Consider the following 9234-nt stretch of genomic DNA (forward strand, 5'->3'; position numbering starts at 1 on the left):
CGAGCTGCACTTCCTATCGGTGATGTAAAGTCACTTAATGAATAATGAACATGAATTTGTGTGCACATATAAGCTCTGATGTATTGTTAGTACCGCTCTTATTCCTGTGACTCAACATCTAGGATTATTAATAGATGAATGGTTATTTGTGGCCTTTTAGTACGATGAACTGAACCTTGAATCCTCGATCCTTTTGGTGTATCACATGTTGCATTGCCTATGGTAAAACACAACTGGTATGTAATAGAATTCGATGCTCTGAACCTTTTCATCTTTGTGAACCTTACTGGGCTTGATATGGTTGGGGACAAATGGGGTACGGTAAGCCACACTCAAAATATTACTGTCACTGCATTGTATTCCCTCAAAAAAGTCACTACATTGTAAATATGTTAGTGTGATGCGATCCTGCTCTGCTTTGCTTTTGGTATAATGCCCTGAACCTGTGCACTTCTCCCTTTCATCATGTGAATCTTTCGAATATGAAGCGCTTTTCCCTTTCATCATCCAAATCTATTGAATATGAGGTGTGCCCAGCGACGGCTCCACCAGCGTCTTCGGCAGCCATTCTTCGAAGTAAAGGTAATTCAACACCTGCTTTCCTCTCTCATTCACTATTGACTTTTTCCTCACTTCAATCTCACACTACAGGCTCAGATCCAAGACCTTAGGCATGGACGCCATGGACATTGGTGTGATTTGTGACGAGGGATCTCCAGGTTCAACATCGTCAAGGACAAGAACACCTGAACCTAGAGTAATCTTCTAAACACATGCTCTAACTTTCTATGAACTGGCATATCTGATTCAAACCCTCATCTGACTACCTAGATGTTCTTTCATGAAACAACTATTTTGACCTCACTATGAACCTATGGGAAGATGACTATCTGATAGTAATCCCCTATTCCCACATATTTGGGCTTATGCTGGAAGCTTTAAAATTGCCCCCTGCAATTTACCATCACAAGATACGTCCGGGTGGCAAGGCCTGTGTGACAGTTACTTTCAATTCTTCCTTAGAGTAGCTTGATGGTTTGCTTGTTCCTACCTGAATATCTGGTATGGTTTCACATACCTATGAAGATGCAGAAGACAGTGCTGTTATAGAAGCTATTAGATATATGGAAAACGTGCGTGGGAAAGAAATTAGAGACTACCACTACACCCATGTCATAACACTTCAAAATCAAGTTAGGCATTTGGTCACGTGGTTGTTGGAAGGAAATGAGACTATCACGAAACTACGCAAAGGCTGGTACTATGCTGTTAGGTATATGAGCTCATATTCTGACCAGATACAAACTCAACAACTGCTCGGCACCTAAGAGGGCAAGCTAATACCAAATGGATTATGAAATCAGCGCTGGCAGGCATTGAGGAACTGACACAGAGGTTACATTATATTGGAGTGAAGTCAGAGGAGCGACTGATGACTATTAAAGATAGCTTCTGATAGCCTTAAAAAAAACATGTCCCAATCAGCAGGCTTGAGTGCTTAGTAGGCAACATACTTTTAGTTCTTATTAGTCAAGTTTAGTAGTGGAACATTTGTCTTTTGGAGGTCTCCAGGTGCTTTTAGATTTGTACTATGCAAGAATCATGTAGCGATGACGTTCTGCTCCAAAGACTGAACCTACAATGACAGCTTCCTTTATGTAAGTGTTTGTGTAAACAAGTGTGAGGAAAGCAGCTGTCTGTACTCCTATCAGGTGGCTTCTCATCTTCTGATGTGAAATGTTATGTTTATGTTCGTGTCTTATCAGGTGGATTCTCATCTTCTGCACACAAACACCCTTTGCTTTTGATTAATCGTTATTGTTCTTTACTCTTTATCATATTTGCTGGTATATAGTGTGCAGGATATACCTTTGCTTGGATATGCATTCCTCTGGGTGTATCACCTTATCTCCTCTACGATGCTTTGTGCTTGAGTACAACTGCATATAGATTCTCTTTGAAATTTCATTTCCGTTAAACTGTATAAACTATCCATACGGTTGCCTTGGCCATTATTCATCGTTTCATTCATGCAACAATCTTCTGGCATGTCTGTTTTTTTCAATTGCTTGTATGAATTGGCGCCTATGAAGTAGGCCGCCAAGGCAATTGGATTATGCTATTTGCTCTTCTTCGCTGTGTTCCTGCTCTTACTAATTTCTATCATGTATTATCGGTTTAGTTATCGAAATACATGTCAAGTGGATGTCTTTTGTGGTATTATAAACCACTGAACTTACTACTACCTTATCATCTAATGTCGAATTGAACTCCATCATATTTTGCTTCTATCATAGTTGAATGTTTCTTCTCTGCTTTTTTGATATACTATAAGCCCGTACGTTAAACCCTGAATTCCTAATGACTTAGTATTACATGCTTCCCCAAAATGTTCGGACCGACACCCTCGCGCCAAGGCGCGCTCCTGATCTAATAGACTATATACGGAGCAAAATGAGTGAATCTACATATTAAAATATGTCTATATACATCCGTATGTAGTTCATATTGAAATCTCTAAATAAACTTATATTATTTTTAATGTAAAAAGGCTTATATTTAGAAACAGAGGAAGTGATTAGTCTTCCTTTTCTCCCTTCATTTGTGGTAGGAGGATACTTGTCCGTTATGGTGTCCGTCGCAAATGGGTCACGGCCCCGTAGCCTCAGGAGGTGGATACAATATATACCTGGCCAAATGAGCCGGCACGGCCTGCCCTAAGTTAAATGGGCCAGGCACGGCACGGCCTGACCAGGCATGCTTAGTACACGGGCCGTGCCGGGCCGGCACGCGTGCTGACCCCCAGGGCCCAGGCACGGCACAACTATTAAACGGGTCGGCCCATCGGCACGTTTATCCGTTAGCCCAACTAATTTTTAGCCTATTTTACCATTAAAACATTAAAAAATAAAAAATAAAAAACTAAATGGGCCGTGTCGGGCCGGCACGTGTGCCCAGCCTCCAGGCCCATGCACGACCCTAGGCGGGCCACGTTGAAAGGGCATTTCCCTACTTTATGTTTTGGATGATGATGACAACCCTTTGTGGTCTAAACGTGTGCTATATGTTTCAGGTTCTCGATGCTTAGGCTTACATCGGATTGCTATTACCTCTCGAAGGAAAAGATCGAAGACGTGTCCTCTACGGTTTTATTTTCTTTGGTCGTAGAGTACCCGTACTATCAAGAGGGAATCCTCATTAGGAAGCTCTGGGGAATCAGTTCACGTACACTTTTCTCACCCTCTCTTTGCCTTCCTCCGGTGTGTGTGAGTGAGAGAGTTTTCCTTGCCTCTTCCCCTCTTTTCTTTTCTGCTCACTATTTCTGCCCAGCGGTTGTACCGCTCTCTGGAGCGGTTGTACCGCTGGGTCTTGTCGCTCAACAGCTGTGCTCGAGCGGTTGTACCGCTGCCTCCGGGCGATGGTACCGCCACCATGCTCTGCAACAGCTGGGACGGTGGTTCCGTCCATGCACCACTCAAGTACCGCTCTCGCTTCTGGTTTGATGCGGTTCTTGGGCGGTAGTGGCCCGGTTGGTCCGGTCGTTCCACGATGACCGGTACCACTGGTGGTCCAAGCGGTTCTTCCGCTCAGGACTTAGCCACCCAAGAGCTCAAGGCCATACGGTTGTTCCGGCTAGGCACCGCTCAAGTACCGGTCAAGCTCCTGTTTTGATGCGGTGATTGTGCGGTGGCCAGGCGGTTAGTCCGGTTATTTTTCTTAGCCGGTACTACCGCCCCCTTGGTCTGGTTGTACGGCTTGGTAGGGTTCTGCAGATACACCGTGAGTCCCGGTTGTACCGGGACGAGGACCGGTTGTACCGCTGCAGTGCTAAACTCGCAGTAACCGTTGGAAATTGAGGGTGACTATATAAGGGAGCTTCTCCCACCTTCCTCTCCTACCTTTGACCTCTCTCACTCCACCATTGATGCCCTTCAAGCTCTCTTGCCCGATCTCTCTCTCTAGCCACTCAAACTTGTTGATTTGCTAGGGATTGAAGGAGGAGACCTAGATCTACACTTCCACCAAAGGATATTTGGTTCCCCCATACTTTCTTGTGTGGATTTTGTTACTCTTGGGTGTTTGAGCACCCTAGACGGTTGAGGTCACCTCGGAGCCATATTCCATTGTGGTGAAGCTTCGTGGTTTTGTTGGGAGCTTCCAATTAAGTTGTGGAGAGAGCCCCAACCTTGTTTGTAAAGGTTCGGTAGCCGCCTTCAAGGGCACCAATAGTGGAATCACGGCATCTCGCATTGTGTGAGGGCGTGAGGAGAATATGGTGGCCCTAGTGGCTTCTTGGGGAGCATTGTGCCTCCACACCGCTCCAACAGAGACGTACTTCCTCTCAAAGAGAAGGAACTTCGGTAACACATCCTCGTCTCCACCGTCTCCACTCTTGGTTATCTCGTGCCTTTATTTAAGCAAGCTTACTTGTTTCATATCTCTTGCTTGCTTGTGTACCTATCCTCGTTGCATCATATAGGTTGCTCACCTACTTGCATTTCTAGACAACCTATTTTGATGCAAAGTTTAACTTGTTAAAGAAAAGCAAAAAATTGTTAGTTGCCTATTCACCCCCCCCTCTAGTCAACCATATCGATCCTTTCAATTGGTATCAGAGCCTCGTCTCTTTATTAAGGACTTTACCGTCCAAAGAGTATGGTTGATACCGTAGACGGTGTGGAGGAGCACTCTGGTGTGAATCCGATCTCGTCTACGGGAGATGGGGGAACTTCGGTCTCTCGTGAGGAGTTCAATGTGGCCTTGGAGACATTGAAAACCTCCATGACGACCGAAGTCGAAAGCATGTTTACTAAATTTCTTGAGGGGCTTAAACTATCCACCGCACTGTTGAAAGTGGGTGATCCCGCCAACAAGGTGACGGATGCTATCCCCGACAAGGGGGAAGCTAGTAGTGAAAAGGCTCCTTCTTCTAGTGGCAAGAATGGCACCGACATCTTTGCCCATGTGGAACCACCACTTGTTTATGGTGGACCGGTTCCTTCCACTCATTTGAATCATGCCGGTCCTCCCCCTAAGATTGTGAAAAATGAGGATTTTGATTCTTGGGTTTATCGCTTTAAACGTCATTTAAATCATGTGAACACTAACCTTTGGAGAATCATTGAAGAAGGTTTCTATCCACATGATCCAAGCAACTTCACTCCTCGAGAAGCCGCGGACAATCAATTCAATGAGAATGCTCTCTTCATCATTCAAGATGCTATTCCACCCGAAGACCTACCTCATCTTCGTCCTTTCGCCTTGGCCAAAGATGCATGGCATTGTGTCGTGTCTCTCTACCGGGGAAGCGCAAGCATTCAACGCTCCAACTATGAAGTGGTACAAGATGAGGCCGATGAGTTTGCAATGAAGGAAGATGAAGAACCTCGTGAGCTCTATCGGAGAGTAACCAAACTCGCGGTCTCACTACGAGATCACGGGAGCAAGGACACGGATGACAATTGGATCAAGCGCAAATTCCTCAAGGCAATGATGCCCTATCACGAGGCCATGTCCTCCGTAATTCGTCAAAGACCGGACTTCCACACTTTGACCTCAAGCGAAGTGTTGGATGAGTTTGTGGCCATGAACATTTTGGACAAGACCACCGACAATGCGGTGCTCCGTTCTCAACGGGCAAAGAAGCCTAACCTTGCATTGAAGGCCAAGCTCATAGTGGAAGACGGAGAAGAGGAAGAAGAGGAGAGCAACCCCGAAGATACGAAGTATGCATATCATGAACACATGGCACTTGCTTCAAGGCAATTTTGGAGCAAGAAAAACTCAAGGCCAAACTTTAGCAAAAACAACTCGAGTGGTACAAGGGGCAAGCAACGTGTAAGGACTTGCTACAATTGCGGCAACGTGAGTCATTTCGTTGCAGAATGCCCGTATGAGAAGAGGGAAGACAATGGTGGCAAACTCATCCGAAAGGACAAGGCCAAGTCGTTCCCCAACAAGAACAACTTCACCAAGAAGACTCATCCCAAGGCCTTGGTTGTGCAAGAAGAGTACAATGAGGACGATGACGATGATGAAGAAGATGAGTCGGTTGCCATGGCCTCCGTTGCCATTGCAACAACGTCACGGGTGTCTCTCTTCGACTCACCCAACGAGAGCATCACCGCCAAGTGCCTCATGGCTAAAGCCACCAACAAGGTAACCTCCAACATCAAAACTACCATCATTAATCATCCTTCCCAAACGGATAGCATTAATGAATTTGAGGGAGCTAATGTGGAGGCTAACGAGTTTGAGGCCTTTATGGGCAAACTCAAGGGAAAATCCAAGAAGCACTTTATTGCTCTCTTGGAACAACTTGGTGAGGCCAATGACATGATCGAGGCTCACGAAGACACCATCTCTAAGATGGAAGGACATAGTCGTGACTATGCCGATGAGATTTCGGATCTTTCCAATGCTCTTGAGGAAGAGCGTGGTCTTTGTTTGGCTCTTGAGGAGTCACACAACGTAGATCATGCTAAGTTAGAGAAAGATTATGATCATGCCCTCGTTGTTTCTTGTGTGCTAAATTCCGAGAAGGCCAAACTCGGGGTTGATCTTGCTAGACTCAAAGAGGAGTTTGATATACTTGACAAGGCCCACAAGGCCTTGAAGGGTATTCACGCTAGTCTCAAGGAGTCTCATGATCAACTCCAAGTGAAGCTAACTAAGGAGAAAGCAACTTTTCCTCATATGGTTTTAATTGATAATGCAAATGCTACTAACTCGTGTTGTGAGCATATACATCTTGTTGAGGAAAATGCTAAGTTGAAGGAGCAACTTGAGAGAGGTCTTGCGACTTGCATACAAGGCAAGAAGAACCTCAACGATCTCTTGACCAACCAAAAGGGAGGTGTGGCCAAGGAAGGGGTTGGGTACGTCCCCGACTCCAAGAACAAGAAGAAGAATGACAAGACCAAACGGCCTCCTCCTCTCATGCAAACCTTTGTGAGGGAGGGAGAGAGTGCCCCCGAGGAGAAGAAGAAGAATAATGTCAAGAAGGGCAATGTCACCCCTCCCAACAAAGCCGGCGATTTTAATCCTTCTTATGTGTTATGCCGTGCTAGTGATGGGCATGTTTATGCCAAATTTGTTGGTTCTCTTCATGAATACATTGAACGGTCTATTTGGGTTCCTAAGACCCTTGTTACTAACATCAAAGGACCCATTACAAAATGGGTACCTAAAAGCAAGCATTGATCTCTTGTAGGTGTTTGCTTCCGGTGGTGGATCATGGTTGCTTGATAGCGGAGCTACAAATCATATGACCGGAAGAAAGGACTTGGTGGTGGACGTGCACAAGGTTCCATCTATGCCCACCAATGTCGAGTGGGGTGACGCCTCATCTTCTAAGGTATTGGGACTTGGCAAGGTGGTCATCTCTCATGATCTCACTATCGAGAAGGTCATGCTTGTTGAGTCCCTTGCATACAATTTACTTTCCGTTCGTCAACTTGCAATCATGGGCTTTGCCACTTTCTTTGATATCGATACCGTGGCCCTCTTGTGGAGCAAGACTCTTAAAGTAGCCTTTGTTGGGCATGTCGAGAACGGTCTATATGTGATTAACTTTTCGGAGCGACCCACTAAGACCGCGACATGCCTAATGGCTAAAGTTGATGTGGGATGGCTTTGGCATCGCCGTTTAGCCCATGTCAATATGAGATCTTTGCAAAGTCTCCTCAAGGGGTACCATGTCCGTGGACTAACGAATGTTAGTTTTGCTAAAGATCGTGCTTGCAATGCCTGTATCGAAGGAAAGCTACATGAGAAGGCTCACCCTCCCACGACTATCATTTATTCAAAGAGGCCTTTGGAGCTCCTTCACATGGATCTCTTTGGGCCTCCATCCTTCGATAGTCTTGGAGGTAGGAAGTATTGCTTGGTGATTGTGGATGACTACTCAAGGTACACGTGGGTGTATTTCTTCAAGAGGAAGAGCGAGACCCAACAAACCGTCATTGACTTTGCAAATGAAGCACAACATCAACACAATGCAAAGATCTTGACAATAAGAAGTGACAACGGCACCGAGTTCAAGAACTACACCTTGGATGAATTTCTTAGTGATGAGGGAATCAAGCATCAATATTCCGCACCATACACCCCTCAACAAAACGGTGTTGCGGAAAGGAAGAACCGGACGTTGATGGATGCGGCAAGGACCATGATGGCGGAGTTCAAGTCTCCGTACAACTTTTGGGCCAAAGCCATCAACACCGCGTGTCATGCATCCAATCGGCTTGAACAAGACTCCATATGAGATACTCACCGGTAACAAGCCCAACGTCAAGTACTTCCGGGTGTTCGGGTGTAAGTGTTTCATTCTCAAGAAAGGTGTTCGGTTGTCTAAATTTGAGGCTAGAGCTCATGAGGGCATATTTGTTGGTTATGCTACAAACTCTCATGCTTACCGTGTCCTCAATAAATCCACGGGACTTATTGAGGAGACGTGTAACGTGGAGTTTGATGAGAATAACGGCTCCCAAGTGGAGCAAAGTGGCACTTGTGATGTAGGTGATGAAATTCCTCCTCAAGCCATAAGAAGAATGGGTGTTGGTTTTATCCTACCCATTGAGGAACCCCTTGTGGCCGAAGGAGAAGGACAATGCTCCACTCAAGTGGAGCCATCACCAACCCAAGGCCCACACGCTTCCGAAGAACAAAGTGAAGGCCCTCAACCTCATGAACAAGACCAAGGGCAAGATCATACTCAAGACGGTGTTGACACACCAAGTGATGCCCAAGGTCAAGTTCTTTCCCCCGAGCAAGTTCAAGATCAAGAACAAGTTCATGACGGCGCTCAAGATGATCAAGTAACCGCTCCTCAACTCACCACCGAGGAGGAATTAGAGCGTCGTGCCTCCAAGATTGCATCCAAGCTCTCCACCAAGGATCATCTCATGACGAATGTGCTTGGAAGCTTAAGAAAGGGGGTAAGCACTCGTAGACAATTAGCAAATTATTGTGAGCATCATGCGTTTGTCTCTTGTGTGGAACCCCACAAGGTCTATGAGGCGCTAGAAGATCCGGATTGGCTCAATGCCATGCACGAAGAACTCAACAACTTCGAGCGCAACAAAGTGTGGAGATTGGTGCCAAGGCCAACGGGGAACCACAATGTCATTGGAACCAAGTGGATATTCAAGAACAAGCAAGATGCCCATGGGATTATCATTCGCAACAAGGCTCGTTTGGTAGCACAAGGCTACTCCCAAGTCGAGGGTATCG

The 9234-nt window shown here is 45.9% G+C and overlaps 1 pseudogene; it reads left to right on the top strand.

The window, feature by feature from the left end:
- Positions 1 to 866: 866 nt before the first annotated feature.
- LOC147964614 (uncharacterized) lies at positions 867 to 1456 on the top strand (annotated as a pseudogene).
- The last annotated feature ends 7778 nt before the right edge of the window (positions 1457 to 9234 follow it).

The sequence above is a fragment of the Triticum urartu genome, chromosome 6A (genome assembly GCF_056163025.1).
Source record: "Triticum urartu cultivar PI428250 chromosome 6A, HENAU_Tu73, whole genome shotgun sequence".
Classification (NCBI taxonomy): domain Eukaryota; kingdom Viridiplantae; phylum Streptophyta; class Magnoliopsida; order Poales; family Poaceae; genus Triticum; species Triticum urartu.